This window comes from Schistocerca gregaria, chromosome 8, assembly GCF_023897955.1.
Source record: "Schistocerca gregaria isolate iqSchGreg1 chromosome 8, iqSchGreg1.2, whole genome shotgun sequence".
Lineage (NCBI taxonomy): Eukaryota > Metazoa > Arthropoda > Insecta > Orthoptera > Acrididae > Schistocerca > Schistocerca gregaria.
The window spans coordinates 6,545,460-6,560,099 of NC_064927.1; the positions used below are offsets into that span (position 1 = coordinate 6,545,460).

General features: G+C 45.6%; 8 non-coding genes across 8 annotated transcripts; all 8 read right to left on the reverse strand.

Annotated features, from left to right (window-relative positions):
- Positions 1-408: 408 nt before the first annotated feature.
- On the reverse strand, positions 409-481 carry Trnak-cuu (transfer RNA lysine (anticodon CUU)). The gene has a single exon. It is a non-coding gene; the product is annotated as a tRNA-Lys (tRNA).
- A 1,430-nt stretch (positions 482-1,911) lies between these two features.
- Positions 1,912-1,984, reverse strand: Trnak-cuu (transfer RNA lysine (anticodon CUU)). The gene has a single exon. It is a non-coding gene; the product is annotated as a tRNA-Lys (tRNA).
- Positions 1,985-3,415: 1,431 nt separating this feature from the next.
- On the reverse strand, positions 3,416-3,488 carry Trnak-cuu (transfer RNA lysine (anticodon CUU)). Its single transcript has one exon. It is a non-coding gene; the product is annotated as a tRNA-Lys (tRNA).
- Positions 3,489-4,918: 1,430 nt separating this feature from the next.
- On the reverse strand, positions 4,919-4,991 carry Trnak-cuu (transfer RNA lysine (anticodon CUU)). Its single transcript has one exon. It is a non-coding gene; the product is annotated as a tRNA-Lys (tRNA).
- Positions 4,992-6,422: 1,431 nt separating this feature from the next.
- Positions 6,423-6,495, reverse strand: Trnak-cuu (transfer RNA lysine (anticodon CUU)). The gene has a single exon. It is a non-coding gene; the product is annotated as a tRNA-Lys (tRNA).
- Positions 6,496-7,925: 1,430 nt separating this feature from the next.
- Positions 7,926-7,998, reverse strand: Trnak-cuu (transfer RNA lysine (anticodon CUU)). Its single transcript has one exon. It is a non-coding gene; the product is annotated as a tRNA-Lys (tRNA).
- A 1,445-nt stretch (positions 7,999-9,443) lies between these two features.
- Positions 9,444-9,516, reverse strand: Trnak-cuu (transfer RNA lysine (anticodon CUU)). The gene has a single exon. It is a non-coding gene; the product is annotated as a tRNA-Lys (tRNA).
- A 1,472-nt stretch (positions 9,517-10,988) lies between these two features.
- Positions 10,989-11,061, reverse strand: Trnak-cuu (transfer RNA lysine (anticodon CUU)). Its single transcript has one exon. It is a non-coding gene; the product is annotated as a tRNA-Lys (tRNA).
- Positions 11,062-14,640: the final 3,579 nt, after the last annotated feature.

Consider the following 14,640-nt stretch of genomic DNA (forward strand, 5'->3'; position numbering starts at 1 on the left):
CTTCCTTTGAGGATGGAACTCACGACTCTTTGTTTACTAGTCCAGTGCTCTACCACTGAGCTAAAGAGGCGCGGCCTAGCGGTACTTTTGCGTACTTCGTCCTTACGGTCGTCTGGATCATCAGACTATAGCTGACAACACTTCATATTACCGACTAATATTTGCAGCTATGGCGACCCATTACTGCTTGGCTACACATCTGACACGTAACCGATGTCCTCTCCAGACAACAACACTTGCATTTCAGAACATGTCTTTCACACATGTCTACAAAATCACCTTCACCTTCAAATACAGTTTCCTTGCGACTCACAGAGACGTAGGCAAAGTTTAAAGTTGCTATTTCCATTACACCACGTTAATCAGAAAAACGGTAATTTACATCTGCAGCGGAACAAAATTCCGTTTCGCCCAGCGTGGGGCTCGAACCCACGACCTCGAGATTAAGAGTCTCACGCTCTACCGACTGAGCTAGCCGGGCTGCTTCGGTGAATACTTGCCGGGCAGCACGTCACACAGTACTCGTTTGGGTTGGGTGGTCCCATACAGAATCTCTCCATGCTGCCTAATGTTTTCCTAACGTCACACTCGTCACGTACTTCACTTTTATTTCATAATCATTTCTGAGAGGTAAGGAATTGCATGACAACCTGCAGAGCTAGTGGCGTCAAAATTAACACTCATACTTGATGTGACTCAAAAGGCGAACGAGTTACTTTCCGACGTTGTTTTAGATGTGCAAGTGCCAGTGGAAACTCGCGGTGACGGCACTCTGCCGACCATTTCGCAGGTTAACACCGGTCTTGTAGTGTGTGTTTCAAGCTCAAGAGCATCTCCAAGCAGAAAATGGTCAACAGCAACATTCAGACGGTTTCGTACTGCTCAAATGCTACATTAAAACGGTATGTTTCTTTTTCAGAACTGATAAAACACGAGCGTGACAGCATTCGAACCTGTACTCTTCAGATCCGAAGTCCGACGCCTTATCCATTAGGCCACACAGTCACTGACGACCAAGTGCAACTTGTATATGACTCATCTCGAAACGCTCACACCCCTGATAATTTGTGTTTTCGTTCTACACAGCCGCTGCCCTTGCTCTTTCCCACCCATTCGTTACATTCAACCTCTTACGTGACCGACCAAATATAGACTGGGAAACAAGACCACACACTTTGTGCATACGGAATTGAAGGCAGGGCGTGCCTCGCCGCATTTGTCACGATGGCCATTTGCTACTTCTGCAGAAGCGGCGGCGGCGTCGACGACGACGACGACTGCGAGAGGCTCTGACATATGTGAGAAATACATCTATAAAATGTAATTCAGACTGCCTCGTCCCACCTTATGCTGAACCGCTTTGGCAAAGGCTTTATCTGCTCCATTCGCCTTAATCACATCTGAGAGTAATTCTTAATAAAAGGCATGTCGCTAATTGTTCGTCATCACAGATACTGTTTGCTATACGGCCACGACGCGCAACTGATTTCCAAAATTCGACTTCTTCCTTTGAGGATGGAACTCACGACCCTTGGTTTACTAGTCCCGTGCTCTACCACTGAGCTAAAGAGGCGCCTCCTAGCGGTACTTTTGCGAACTTCGTCCTTACGGTCGTCTGGATCATCAGACTTCAGCTGACAACACTTCATATTACCGACTAATATTTGCAGCTATGGCGACCCTTTACTGCTTGGCTACACATCTGACACGTAACCGATGTCCTCTCCGAACAACAACACTTGCATTTCAGAACATGTCTTTCACACATGTCTACAAAATCACCTTCACCTTCAAATACAGTTTCCTTGCGACTGACAGAGACGTAGGCAAAGTTTAAAGTTGCTATTTCCATTACATCACGTTAATCAGAAAAACGGTAATTTACATTTACAGCGGAACAAAATTCCGTTTCGCCCAGCGTGGGGCTCGAACCCACGACCCTGAGATTAAGAGTCTCATGCTCTACCGACTGAGCTAGCCGGGCTGCTTCGGTGAATACTTGCGGGGCAGCACGTCACACAGTACTCGTTTGGGTTGGGTGGTCCCATACAGAATCTCTCCATGCTGCCTAATGTTTTCCTAACGTCACACTCGTCACGTACTTCACTTTTATTTCATAATCATTTCTGAGAGGTAAGGAATTGCATGACAACCTGCAGAGCTAGTGGCGTCAAAATTAACACTCATACTTGATGTGACTCAAAAGGCGAACGAGTTACTTTCCGACGTTGTTTTAGATGTGCAAGTGCCAGTGGAAACTCGCGGTGACGGCACTCTGCCGACCATTTCGCTAGTTAACACCGGTCTTGTAGTGTGTGTTTCAAGCTCAAGAGCATCTCCAAGCAGAAAATGGGCAACAGCAACATTCAGACGGTTTCGTACTGCTCAAATACTACATTAAAACGGTATGTTTCTTTTTCAGAACTGATTAAACACGAGCGTGACAGCATTCGAACCTGTAATCTTCATATCCGAAGTCCGACGCCTTATCCATTAGGCCACACAGTCACTGACGAACAAGTGCAACTTGTATATGACTCATCTCGAAACGCTCACACCCCCTGATAATTTGTGTTTTCGTTCTACGCAGCCGCTGCCATTGCTCTTTCCCACCCATTCGTTACATTCAACCTCTTACGTGACCGACCAAATATAGACTGGGAAACAAGACCACACACTTTGTGCATACGGAATCGAAGGCAGAGCGTGCCTCGCCGCATTTGCCACGATGGCCATTTGCTACTTCTGCAGAAGCGGCGGCAGCGGCGACGACGACGACGACCGCGAGAGGCTCTGACATAAGTGAGAAATACATCTATAAAATGTAATTCAGACTGCCTCGCCCCACCTTATGCTGAAACGCTTTTGCAAAGGCTTTATCTGCGCCATTCGCCTTAATCACATCTGAGAGTAATTCTTAATAAAAGGCATGTCGCTAACTGTTCGTCATCACAGATACTGTTCGCTATACGGCCACGACGCGCAACTGATTTCCAAAATTCGACTTCTTCCTTTGAGGATGGAACTCACGACCCTTGGTTTACTAGTCCAGTGCTCTACCACTGAGCTAAAGAGGCGCATCCTAGCGGTACATTTGCGTAATTCGTCCTTACGGTCGTCTGGATCATCAGACTTCAGCTGACAACACTTCATAATACCGACTAATATTTGCAGCTATGGCGACCCATTACTGCTTGGCTACACATCTGACACGTAACCGATGTCCTCTCCAAACAACAACACTTGCATTTCAGAACATGTCTTTCACACATGTCTACAAAATCACCTTCACCTTCAAATACAGTTTCCTTGCGACTGACAGAGACGTAGGCAAAGTTTAAAGTTGCTATTTCCATTACATCACGTTAATCAGAAAAACGGTAATTTACATTTACAGCGGAACAAAATTACGTTTCGCCCAGCGTGGGGCTCGAACCCACGACCCTGAGATTAAGAGTCTCATGCTCTACCGACTGAGCTAGCCGGGCTGCTTCGGTGAATACTTGCCGGGCAGCACGTCACACAGTACTCGTTTGGGTTGGGTGGTCCCATACAGAATCTCTCCATGCTGCCTAATGTTTTCCTAACGTCACACTCGTCACGTACTTCACTTTTATTTCATAATCATTTCTGAGAGGTAAGGAATTGCATGACAACCTGCAGAGCTAGTGGCGTCAAAATTAACACTCATACTTGATGTGACTCAAAAGGCGAACGAGTTACTTTCCGACGTTGTTTTAGATGTGCAAGTGCCAGTGGAAACTCGCGGTGACGGCACTCTGCCGACCATTTCGCTAGTTAACACCGGTCTTGTAGTGTGTGTTTCAAGCTCAAGAGCATCTCCAAGCAGAAAATGGGCAACAGCAACATTCAGACGGTTTCGTACTGCTCAAATACTACATTAACACGGTATGTTTCTTTTTCAGAACTGATAAAACACGAGCGTGACAGCATTCGAACCTGTAATCTTCAGATCCGAAGTCCGACGCCTTATCCATTAGGCCACACAGTCACTGACGACCAAGTGCAACTTGTATATGACTCATCTCGAAACGCTCACACCCCTGATAATTTGTGTTTTCGTTCTACACAGCCGCTGCCCTTGCTCTTTCCCACCCATTCGTTACATTCAACCTCTTACGTGACCGACCAAATATAGACTGGGAAACAAGACCACACACTTTGTGCATACGGAATTGAAGGCAGGGCGTGCCTCGCCGCATTTGTCACGACGGCCATTTGCTACTTCTGCAGAAGCGGCGGCGGCGTCGACGACGACGACGACTGCGAGAGGCTCTGACATATGTGAGAAATACATCTATAAAATGTAATTCAGACTGCCTCGTCCCACCTTATGCTGAACCGCTTTGGCAAAGGCTTTATCTGCGCCATTCGCCTTAATCACATCTGAGAGTAATTCTTAATAAAAGGCATGTCGCTAATTGTTCGTCATCACAGATACTGTTTGCTATACGGCCACGACGCGCAACTGATTTCCAAAATTCGACTTCTTCCTTTGAGGATGGAACTCACGACCCTTGGTTTACTAGTCCCGTGCTCTACCACTGAGCTAAAGAGGCGCCTCCTAGCGGTACTTTTGCGAACTTCGTCCTTACGGTCGTCTGGATCATCAGACTTCAGCTGACAACACTTCATATTACCGACTAATATTTGCAGCTATGGCGACCCTTTACTGCTTGGCTACACATCTGACACGTAACCGATGTCCTCTCCAAACAACAACACTTGCATTTCAGAACATGTCTTTCACACATGTCTACAAAATCACCTTCACCTTCAAATACAGTTTCCTTGCGACTGACAGAGACGTAGGCAAAGTTTAAAGTTGCTATTTCCATTACATCACGTTAATCAGAAAAACGGTAATTTACATTTACAGCGGAACAAAATTACGTTTCGCCCAGCGTGGGGCTCGAACCCACGACCCTGAGATTAAGAGTCTCATGCTCTACCGACTGAGCTAGCCGGGCTGCTTCGGTGAATACTTGCGGGGCAGCACGTCACACAGTACTCGTTTGGGTTGGGTGGTCCCATACAGAATCTCTCCATGCTGCCTAATGTTTTCCTAACGTCACACTCGTCACGTACTTCACTTTTATTTCATAATCATTTCTGAGAGGTAAGGAATTGCATGACAACCTGCAGAGCTAGTGGCGTCAAAATTAACACTCATACTTGATGTGACTCAAAAGGCGAACGAGTTACTTTCCGACGTTGTTTTAGATGTGCAAGTGCCAGTGGAAACTCGCGGTGACGGCACTCTGCCGACCATTTCGGTAGTTAACACCGGTCTTGTAGTGTGTGTTTCAAGCTCAAGAGCATCTCCAAGCAGAAAATGGGCAACAGCAACATTCAGACGGTTTCGTACTGCTCAAATACTACATTAAAACGGTATGTTTCTTTTTCAGAACTGATTAAACACGAGCGAGACAGCATTCGAACCTGTAATCTTCATATCCGAAGTCCGACGCCTTATCCATTAGGCCACACAGTCACTGACGAACAAGTGCAACTTGTATATGACTCATCTCGAAACGCTCACACCCACTGATAATTTGTGTTTTCGTTCTACGCAGCCGCTGCCATTGCTCTTTCCCACCCATTCGTTACATTCAACCTCTTACGTGACCGACCAAATATAGACTGGGAAACAAGACCACACACTTTGTGCATACGGAATCGAAGGCAGAGCGTGCCTCGCCGCATTTGCCACGATGGCCATTTGCTACTTCTGCAGAAGCGGCGGCAGCGGCGACGACGACGACGACCGCGAGAGGCTCTGACATAAGTGAGAAATACATCTATAAAATGTAATTCAGACTGCCTCGTCCCACCTTATGCTGAACCGCTTTTGCAAAGGCTTTATCTGCGCCATTCGCCTTAATCACATCTGAGAGTAATTCTTAATAAAAGGCATGTCGCTAACTGTTCGTCATCACAGATACTGTTCGCTATACGGCCACGACGCGCAACTGATTTCCAAAATTCGACTTCTTCCTTTGAGGATGGAACTCACGACCCTTGGTTTACTAGTCCAGTGCTCTACCACTGAGCTAAAGAGGCGCATCCTAGCGGTACATTTGCGTAATTCGTCCTTACGGTCGTCTGGATCATCAGACTTCAGCTGACAACACTTCATAATACCGACTAATATTTGCAGCTATGGCGACCCATTACTGCTTGGCTACACATCTGACACGTAACCGATGTCCTCTCCAAACAACAACACTTGCATTTCAGAACATGTCTTTCACACATGTCTACAAAATCACCTTCACCTTCAAATACAGTTTCCTTGCGACTGACAGAGACGTAGGCAAAGTTTAAAGTTGCTATTTCCATTACATCACGTTAATCAGAAAAACGGTAATTTACATTTACAGCGGAACAAAATTACGTTTCGCCCAGCGTGGGGCTCGAACCCACGACCCTGAGATTAAGAGTCTCATGCTCTACCGACTGAGCTAGCCGGGCTGCTTCGGTGAATACTTGCCGGGCAGCACGTCACACAGTACTCGTTTGGGTTGGGTGGTCCCATACAGAATCTCTCCATGCTGCCTAATGTTTTCCTAACGTCACACTCGTCACGTACTTCACTTTTATTTCATAATCATTTCTGAGAGGTAAGGAATTGCATGACAACCTGCAGAGCTAGTGGCGTCAAAATTAACACTCATACTTGATGTGACTCAAAAGGCGAACGAGTTACTTTCCGACGTTGTTTTAGATGTGCAAGTGCCAGTGGAAACTCGCGGTGACGGCACTCTGCCGACCATTTCGCTAGTTAACACCGGTCTTGTAGTGTGTGTTTCAAGCTCAAGAGCATCTCCAAGCAGAAAATGGTCAACAGCAACATTCAGACGGTTTCGTACTGCTCAAATGCTACATTAAAACGGTATGTTTCTTTTTCAGAACTGATAAAAGACGAGCGTGACAGCATTCGAACCTGTAATCTTCAGATCCGAAGTCCGACGCCTTATCCATTAGGCCACATAGTCACTGACGAACAAGAGCAACTAGTATATGACTAATCTCGAAACGCTCACACCCCCTGATAATTTGTGTTTTCGTTCTACGCAGCCGCTGCCATTGCTCTTTCCCACCCATTCGTTACATTCAACCTCTTACGTGACCGACCAAATATAGACTGGGAAACAAGACCACACACTTTGTGCATACGGAATCGAAGGCAGAGCGTGCCTCGCCGCATTTGCCACGATGGCCATTTGCTACTTCTGCAGAAGCGGCGGCAGCGGCGACGACGACGACGACCGCGAGAGGCTCTGACATCAGTGAGAAATACATCTATAAAATGTAATTCAGACTGCCTCGTCCCACCTTATGCTGAACCGCTTTTGCAAAGGCTTTATCTGCGCCATTCGCCTTAATCACATCTGAGAGTAATTCTTAATAAAAGGCATGTCGCTAACTGTTCGTCATCACAGATACTGTTCGCTATACGGCCACGACGCGCAACTGATTTCCAAAATTCGACTTCTTCCTTTGAGGATGGAACTCACGACCCTTGGTTTACTAGTCCAGTGCTCTACCACTGAGCTAAAGAGGCGCATCCTAGCGGTACATTTCGTAATTCGTCCTTACGGTCGTCTGGATCATCAGACTTCAGCTGACAACACTTCATAATACCGACTAATATTTGCAGCTATGGCGACCCATTACTGCTTGGCTACACATCTGACACGTAACCGATGTCCTCTCCAAACAACAACACTTGCATTTCAGAACATGTCTTTCACACATGTCTACAAAATCACCTTCACCTTCAAATACAGTTTCCTTGCGACTGACAGAGACGTAGGCAAAGTTTAAAGTTGCTATTTCCATTACATCACGTTAATCAGAAAAACGGTAATTTACATTTACAGCGGAACAAAATTACGTTTCGCCCAGCGTGGGGCTCGAACCCACGACCCTGAGATTAAGAGTCTCATGCTCTACCGACTGAGCTAGCCGGGCTGCTTCGGTGAATACTTGCCGGGCAGCACGTCACACAGTACTCGTTTGGGTTGGGTGGTCCCATACAGAATCTCTCCATGCTGCCTAATGTTTTCCTAACGTCACACTCGTCACGTACTTCACTTTTATTTCATAATCATTTGTGAGAGGTAAGGAATTGCATGACAACCTGCAGAGCTAGTGGCGTCAAAATTAACACTCATACTTGATGTGACTCAAAAGGCGAACGAGTTACTTTCCGACGTTGTTTTAGATGTGCAAGTGCCAGTGGAAACTCGCGGTGACGGCACTCTGCCGACCATTTCGCTAGTTAACACCGGTCTTGTAGTGTGTGTTTCAAGCTCAAGAGCATCTCCAAGCAGAAAATGGGCAACAGCAACATTCAGACGGTTTCGTACTGCTCAAATATTACATTAAAACGGTATGTTTCTTTTTCAGAACTGATAAAACACGAGCGTGACAGCATTCGAACCTGTAATCTTCAGATCCGAAGTCCGACGCCTTATCCATTAGGCCACACAGTCACTGACGAACAAGTGCAACTTGTATATGACTCATCTCGAAACGCTCACACCCCTGATAATTTGTGTTTTCGTTCTACACAGCCGCTGCCCTTCCTCTTTCCCACCCATTCTTTACATTCAACCTCTTACGTGACCGAACAAATATAGACTGGGAAACAAGACCACACACTTTGTGCATACGGAATCGAAGGCAGGGCGTGCCTCGCCGCATTTGCCACGATGGCCATTTGCTACTTCTGCAGAAGCGGCGGCGGCGACGACGACGACGACGACGACGACGACGACGACCGCGAGAGGCTCTGACATATGTGAGAAATACATCTATAAAATGTAATTCAGACTGCCTCGTCCCACCTTATGCTGTACCGCTTTGGCAAAGGCTTTATCTGCGCCATTCGCCTTAATCACATCTGAGAGTAATTCTTAATAAAAGGCATGTCGCTAATTGTTCGTCATCACAGATACTGTTTGCTATACGGCCACGACGCGCAACTGATTTCCAAAATTCGACTTCTTCCTTTGAGGATGGAACTCACGACCCTTGGTTTACTAGTCCAGTGCTCTACCACTGAGCTAAAGAGGCGCGGCCTAGCGGTACCTTTGCGTACTTCGTCCTAACGGTCGTCTGGATCATCAGACTTCAGCTGACAACACTTCATATTACCGACTAATATTTGCAGCTATGGCGACCCATTACTGCTTGGCTACACATCTGACACGTAACCGATGTCCTCTCCAGACAACAACACTTGCATTTCAGAACATGTCTTTCACACATGTCTACAAAATCACCTTCACCTTCAAATACAGTTTCCTTGCGACTGACAGAGACGTAGGCAAAGTTTAAAGTTGCTATTTCCATTACATCACGTTAATCAGAAAAACGGTAATTTACATTTGCAGCGGAAAAAATTTCCGTTTCGCCCAGCGTGGGGCTCGAACCCACGACCCTGAGATTAAGAGTTTCATGCTCTACCGACTGAGCTAGCCGGGCTGCTTCGGTGATTACTTTCCGGGCAGCACGTCACACAGTACTCGTTTGGGTTGGGTGGTCCCATACAGAATCTCTCCATGCTGCCTAATGTTTTCCTAACGTCACACTCGTCACGTACTTCACTTTTATTTCATAATCATTTGTGAGAGGTAAGGAATTGCATGACAACCTGCAGAGCTAGTGGCGTCAAAATTAACACTCATACTTGATGTGACTCAAAAGGCGAACGAGTTACTTTCCGACGTTGTTTTAGATGTGCAAGTGCCAGTGGAAACTCGCGGTGACGGCACTCTGCCGACCATTTCGCTAGTTAACACCGGTCTTGTAGTGTGTGTTTCAAGCTCAAGAGCATCTCCAAGCACAAAATGGTCAACAGCAACATTCAGACGGTTTCGTACTGCTCAAATGCTACATTAAAACGGTATGTTTCTTTTTCAGAACTGATAAAACACGAGCGTGACAGCATTCGAACCTGTAATCTTCAGATCCGAAGTCCGACGCCTTATCCATTAGGCCACACAGTCACTGACGGCCAATTGCAACTTGTATATGACTCATCTCGAAACGCTCACACCCATGATAATTTGTGTTTTCGTTCTACACAGCCGCTGCCCTTGCTCTTTCCCACCCATTCGTTTCACTCAACTTCTTACATGACCGACCAAATATAGACTGGGAAACAAGACCACACACTTTGTGCATACGGAATCGAAGGCAGGGCGTGCCTCGCCGCATTTGCCACGATGGCCATTTGCTACTTCTGCAGAAGCGGCGGCGGCGACGACGACGACGACGACGACGACGACGACGACGACGACGACGACGACGACGACGACGACCGCGAGAGGCTCTGACATACGTGAGAAATACATCTATAAAATGTAATTCAGACTGCCTCGTCCCACCTTATGCTGAACCGCTTTGGCAAAGGCTTTATCTGCGCCATTCGCCTTAATCACATCTGAGAGTAATTCTTAATAAAAGGCATGTCGCTAATTGTTCGTCATCACAGATACTATTTGCTATACGGCCACGACGTGCAACTGCTTTCCAAAATTCGACTTCTTCCTTTGAGGATGGAACTCACGACCCTTGGTTTACTAGTCCAGTGCTATACTACTGAACTAAAGAGGCGCGGCCTAGCAGTACTTTTGCGTACTTCGTCCTTACGGTCGTCTGGATCATCAGACTTCAGCTGACAACACTTCATATTACCGACTAAAATTTGCAGCGATGGCGACCCGTTACTGCTTGGCTACACATCTGACACGTAACCGATGTCCTCTCCAAACAACAACACTTGCATTTCAGAACATGTCTTTCACACATGTCTACAAAATCACCTTCACCTTCAAATACAGTTTCCTTGCGACTGACAGAGACGTAGGCAAAGTTTAAAGTTGCTATTTCCATTACATCACGTTAATCAGAAAAACCGTAATTTACATCTGCAGCGGAACAAAATTCCGTTTCGCCCAGCGTGGGGCTCGAACCCACGACCCTGAGATTAAGGGTCTCATGCTCTACCGACTGAGCTAGCCGGGCTGCTTCGGTGAATACTTGCCGGGCAGCACGTCACACAGTACTCGTTTGGGTTGGGTGGTCCCATACAGAATCTCTCCATGCTGCCTAATGTTTTCCTAACGTCACACTCGTCACGTACTTCACTTTTATTTCATAATCATTTGTGAGAGGTAAGGAATTGCATGACAACCTGCAGAGCTAGTGGCGTCAAAATTAACACTCATACTTGATGTGACTCAAAAGGCGAACGAGTTACTTTCCGACGTTGTTTTAGATGTGCAAGTGCCAGTGGAAACTCGCGGTGACGGCACTCTGCCGACCATTTCGCTAGTTAACACCGGTCTTGTAGTGTGTGTTTCAACCTCAAGAGCATCTCCAAGCAGAAAATGGTCAACAGCATCATTCAGACGGTTTCGTACTGCTCAAATGCTACATTAAAACGGTATGTTTCTTTTTCAGAACTGATAAAACACGAGCGTGACAGCATTCGAACCTGTAATCTTCAGATCCGAAGTCCGACGCCTTATCCATTTTTTTTTTTTTTTTTTTTTGTTGGCCTCCCATCACCCCTTTTAGCCCATCCTTGCGCTCTCCATAATTCGCCTTCATCGGCGTCGGCTTCTCACGCCATGTACATTACCATAAACTGATGAGACGAAGTTAATCCCTTTATCGTGGAGAAACTAATGTACCCCTTCTTTGGGCTTATTGACAATGTGAAAAAAGAATGAAGTCTTCAGTAGGTAGAAACAGAAGTTATGTTCAGTTTGTTTCCTTCTTCATCGCTGTTTTTTGTTGTCACACTTAAAGCAAATAGTCTTCCTTGACAAAGAAACGTCAGAGGGCATTTCGAAACTGCCTCTTCTCTCTGAAAATGCTTAAAAAACAAACCATATTCGGTGAGAAGCAACTATTTTTAATGGCTTCTTGAAAAATAATTAAATAAACGTTGAACTCAAAGAACGGCAATTCCGGTAAAAACTAATTTTTTTTTTTCACGATTGTTAAGTAAGTTAGTAGTGGTGAACACTCTCTTACGTTTGTCTTCTGTGTCCGCAGATATTTCTTGTTAATTCTTTTACATCAAGGTCTTGATTAAAAAATTTGCGTATGTTTCTTCATATTTACTAGTCTTCAGTAACATGTGATGCTCAGTTAGCAGAGAGATCCAAAAATCCTCTTGGCTTTTCTCTTCCTTCGTGAAGAGGTAATGGACCGTTGCCGCTTTCAGCCAATTGACTGCGTTGCGTTTCGTGTTAGGAAAGGGTACATCATCCGGCGTCAAAAAGTCCGCAGGCGTTATAGCGTTAGGTGACGTTCGAAGGATGAGTGCCAGCTTTCGTCGGACATTCAGCCAGATATCTTTAACCTTGTCGCACACGAAACGATGTTCTTCGTTATCAATTAAACTACACGTTGCACACAAAGGCGAATCCGCTAAGTGGATCGAATGAAGTTTCGAGTTTGTTGCAACTTTCCTATTTACAACAAAGTACCATGTTGCTTTCAGATGAGTAGCTAAGTTACGGTTATGAATATTTGCCCATATCACTTTCCAGTTAGAACATGGATAGTTTTGTTCTATTTTGTTGTTCTTCTTTTCTCCCATCAATTTGCCATATATTTCTTTTACGTTTGTCATGTCTTTTTCCGGAATTCTTGAACGTAGGTAGCTATATTCTATTAAAAACCATCGTAAATGGTAAAGTCCGCTCGGTATGTGCTGCACATTAATGGGTGGAGAGAGGTCATCTGGAGCTATTTCAGATAGCAAGTGCGCGGCGATACAGCTGCCGGATTGTCTCCATTGTTGAAATGTATTGGAGATGTACAGAGCCTGCGACTTTTTAGTAACATTCGTTAAGTTTAAGCCGCCATTATTAGTGGCGAGCGTCAGAGTGTCATACTGGATTTTAAATATGTGGCCACGGCTCACAAAATAGCCTATTGCTGACATAATTTGTTTGGCGATGCCGGCGGGTATTGGCAGTATCTGGGCGACATAATTGACTTTGGAAGTAATAGAGACGTTCGCTAAAGACACTCTCTGAATTTCATTTAATTGTCGAATACTATGTGTCCGTACACTAGCTCGTATGGTAGTTAGTACTTGTCTATAGTTGGCCGCAATAGTTTGACGTATATTTTTTCGGAAATCAATGCCGAGACACTTCAAGGCTGTTAGCTCACGTAACTGACCGTGTGTGCGCATGCCAATGCCACATCCGATATTGAATATGCCGGACTTGGTTTTGTTTAACCTCGCGGCTGACGCTCGTTCGTATTTTTCTATTATGTGCATTGCCGTCTCGACTTCCGCTACATTCATAACGAGAAACCCAACATCGTCCGCATAAGCTTTACATATTATTTTGTTTCCTCGTATTTGCAATCCTTGTAACCGCTGAGTCAAGGTAGCGAGCAAAGGTTCGATGGCCATGGCAAAAAGTGCCATGGACAACGGACAACCTTGCCTGACGGAACATGCGATCTCGACTGGCCGGCTAGGCTGTCCATTTATGATGATTCTGGAGGAGTTATTCGTTACCAAACGTCGTATGAGGTCGACGAATCTCGGCGGAAAACCCATTGCGCCCATCGTTTTCAGGAGGTAGGAGTGGCTGATCCTGTCGAAGGCTTTATCGAAATCTAACGACACGATGGCACATTTTAGTCGACATACTTCTGCTATTGAAATTATGTCGCGGTAGTCGGACAGCGTCTGCTGAATTTTCCTATCTTTGCCCACGCTAGACTGATATGGGCCGGTGACGCTGGCCATTACATTTTTAAGTCTGTGGGCTAAGAGCCGCGAAAAAATTTTATAGTCACTGTTCAACAGAGTGATTGGTCTCAAATTTCCAATTTTCTTGCCAGCCGATTTTTTTGCGATTAACACTATCATACCTTCACGAAAATCTTTCGGTATCTCCTTATTGAGGTTCAGAAGTTCATTACAGATGCATGTAATTCTATGTTTTATATGTTCCCAGAAGACTTGATAAAATTCTGCTGGTATGCCGTCAGCTCCAGGGGATTTATTTTTTGCACTTTGATAGACAGCATAGTGTACATCGTCTTCGGTCGCCTCCGCTATTAGAGCTTCCGCGTACGCGTTACCAACGCGTCCTTGCAGGTGGGTCAGTAAATCGTCCTGTGCTTTTTCGTCTACCTCTTTATGTGAAAACAAGTTGTCGAAATGGGTTAGTATTTCTGCTTTTATGTCGTTGTGCATTGTCAAGGTGGTTCCATTATCAGTTTTAAGCTCCGTCAGTATTTTGCGGAATCCTCGTTTAGTTTCACGAATCACATGATATATCGAAGTGGCTTCTTTTTGCGCCACAGTCTCTGCTCTTGACCTTATTTGGTATCCTTCAAGCTGTTGTCGCCTTAATGTCAGTATTTTTGCCTGGAATTTTTTAATTCTCCCATGGTTCCCAATAGCTGTAGCACCTTGCAGGTAGAGTTCTCGGAGACAATGAAAGTAAAATTCTATCGTTCTTTTCCGCCAAAAGCTCTTCTCCCGGGAGTAGTTGATGAAACATCTCCGGATCTGAGGTTTGGCGCATTTGAGCCACCAATCCAAGGTCGAGTGGTAAG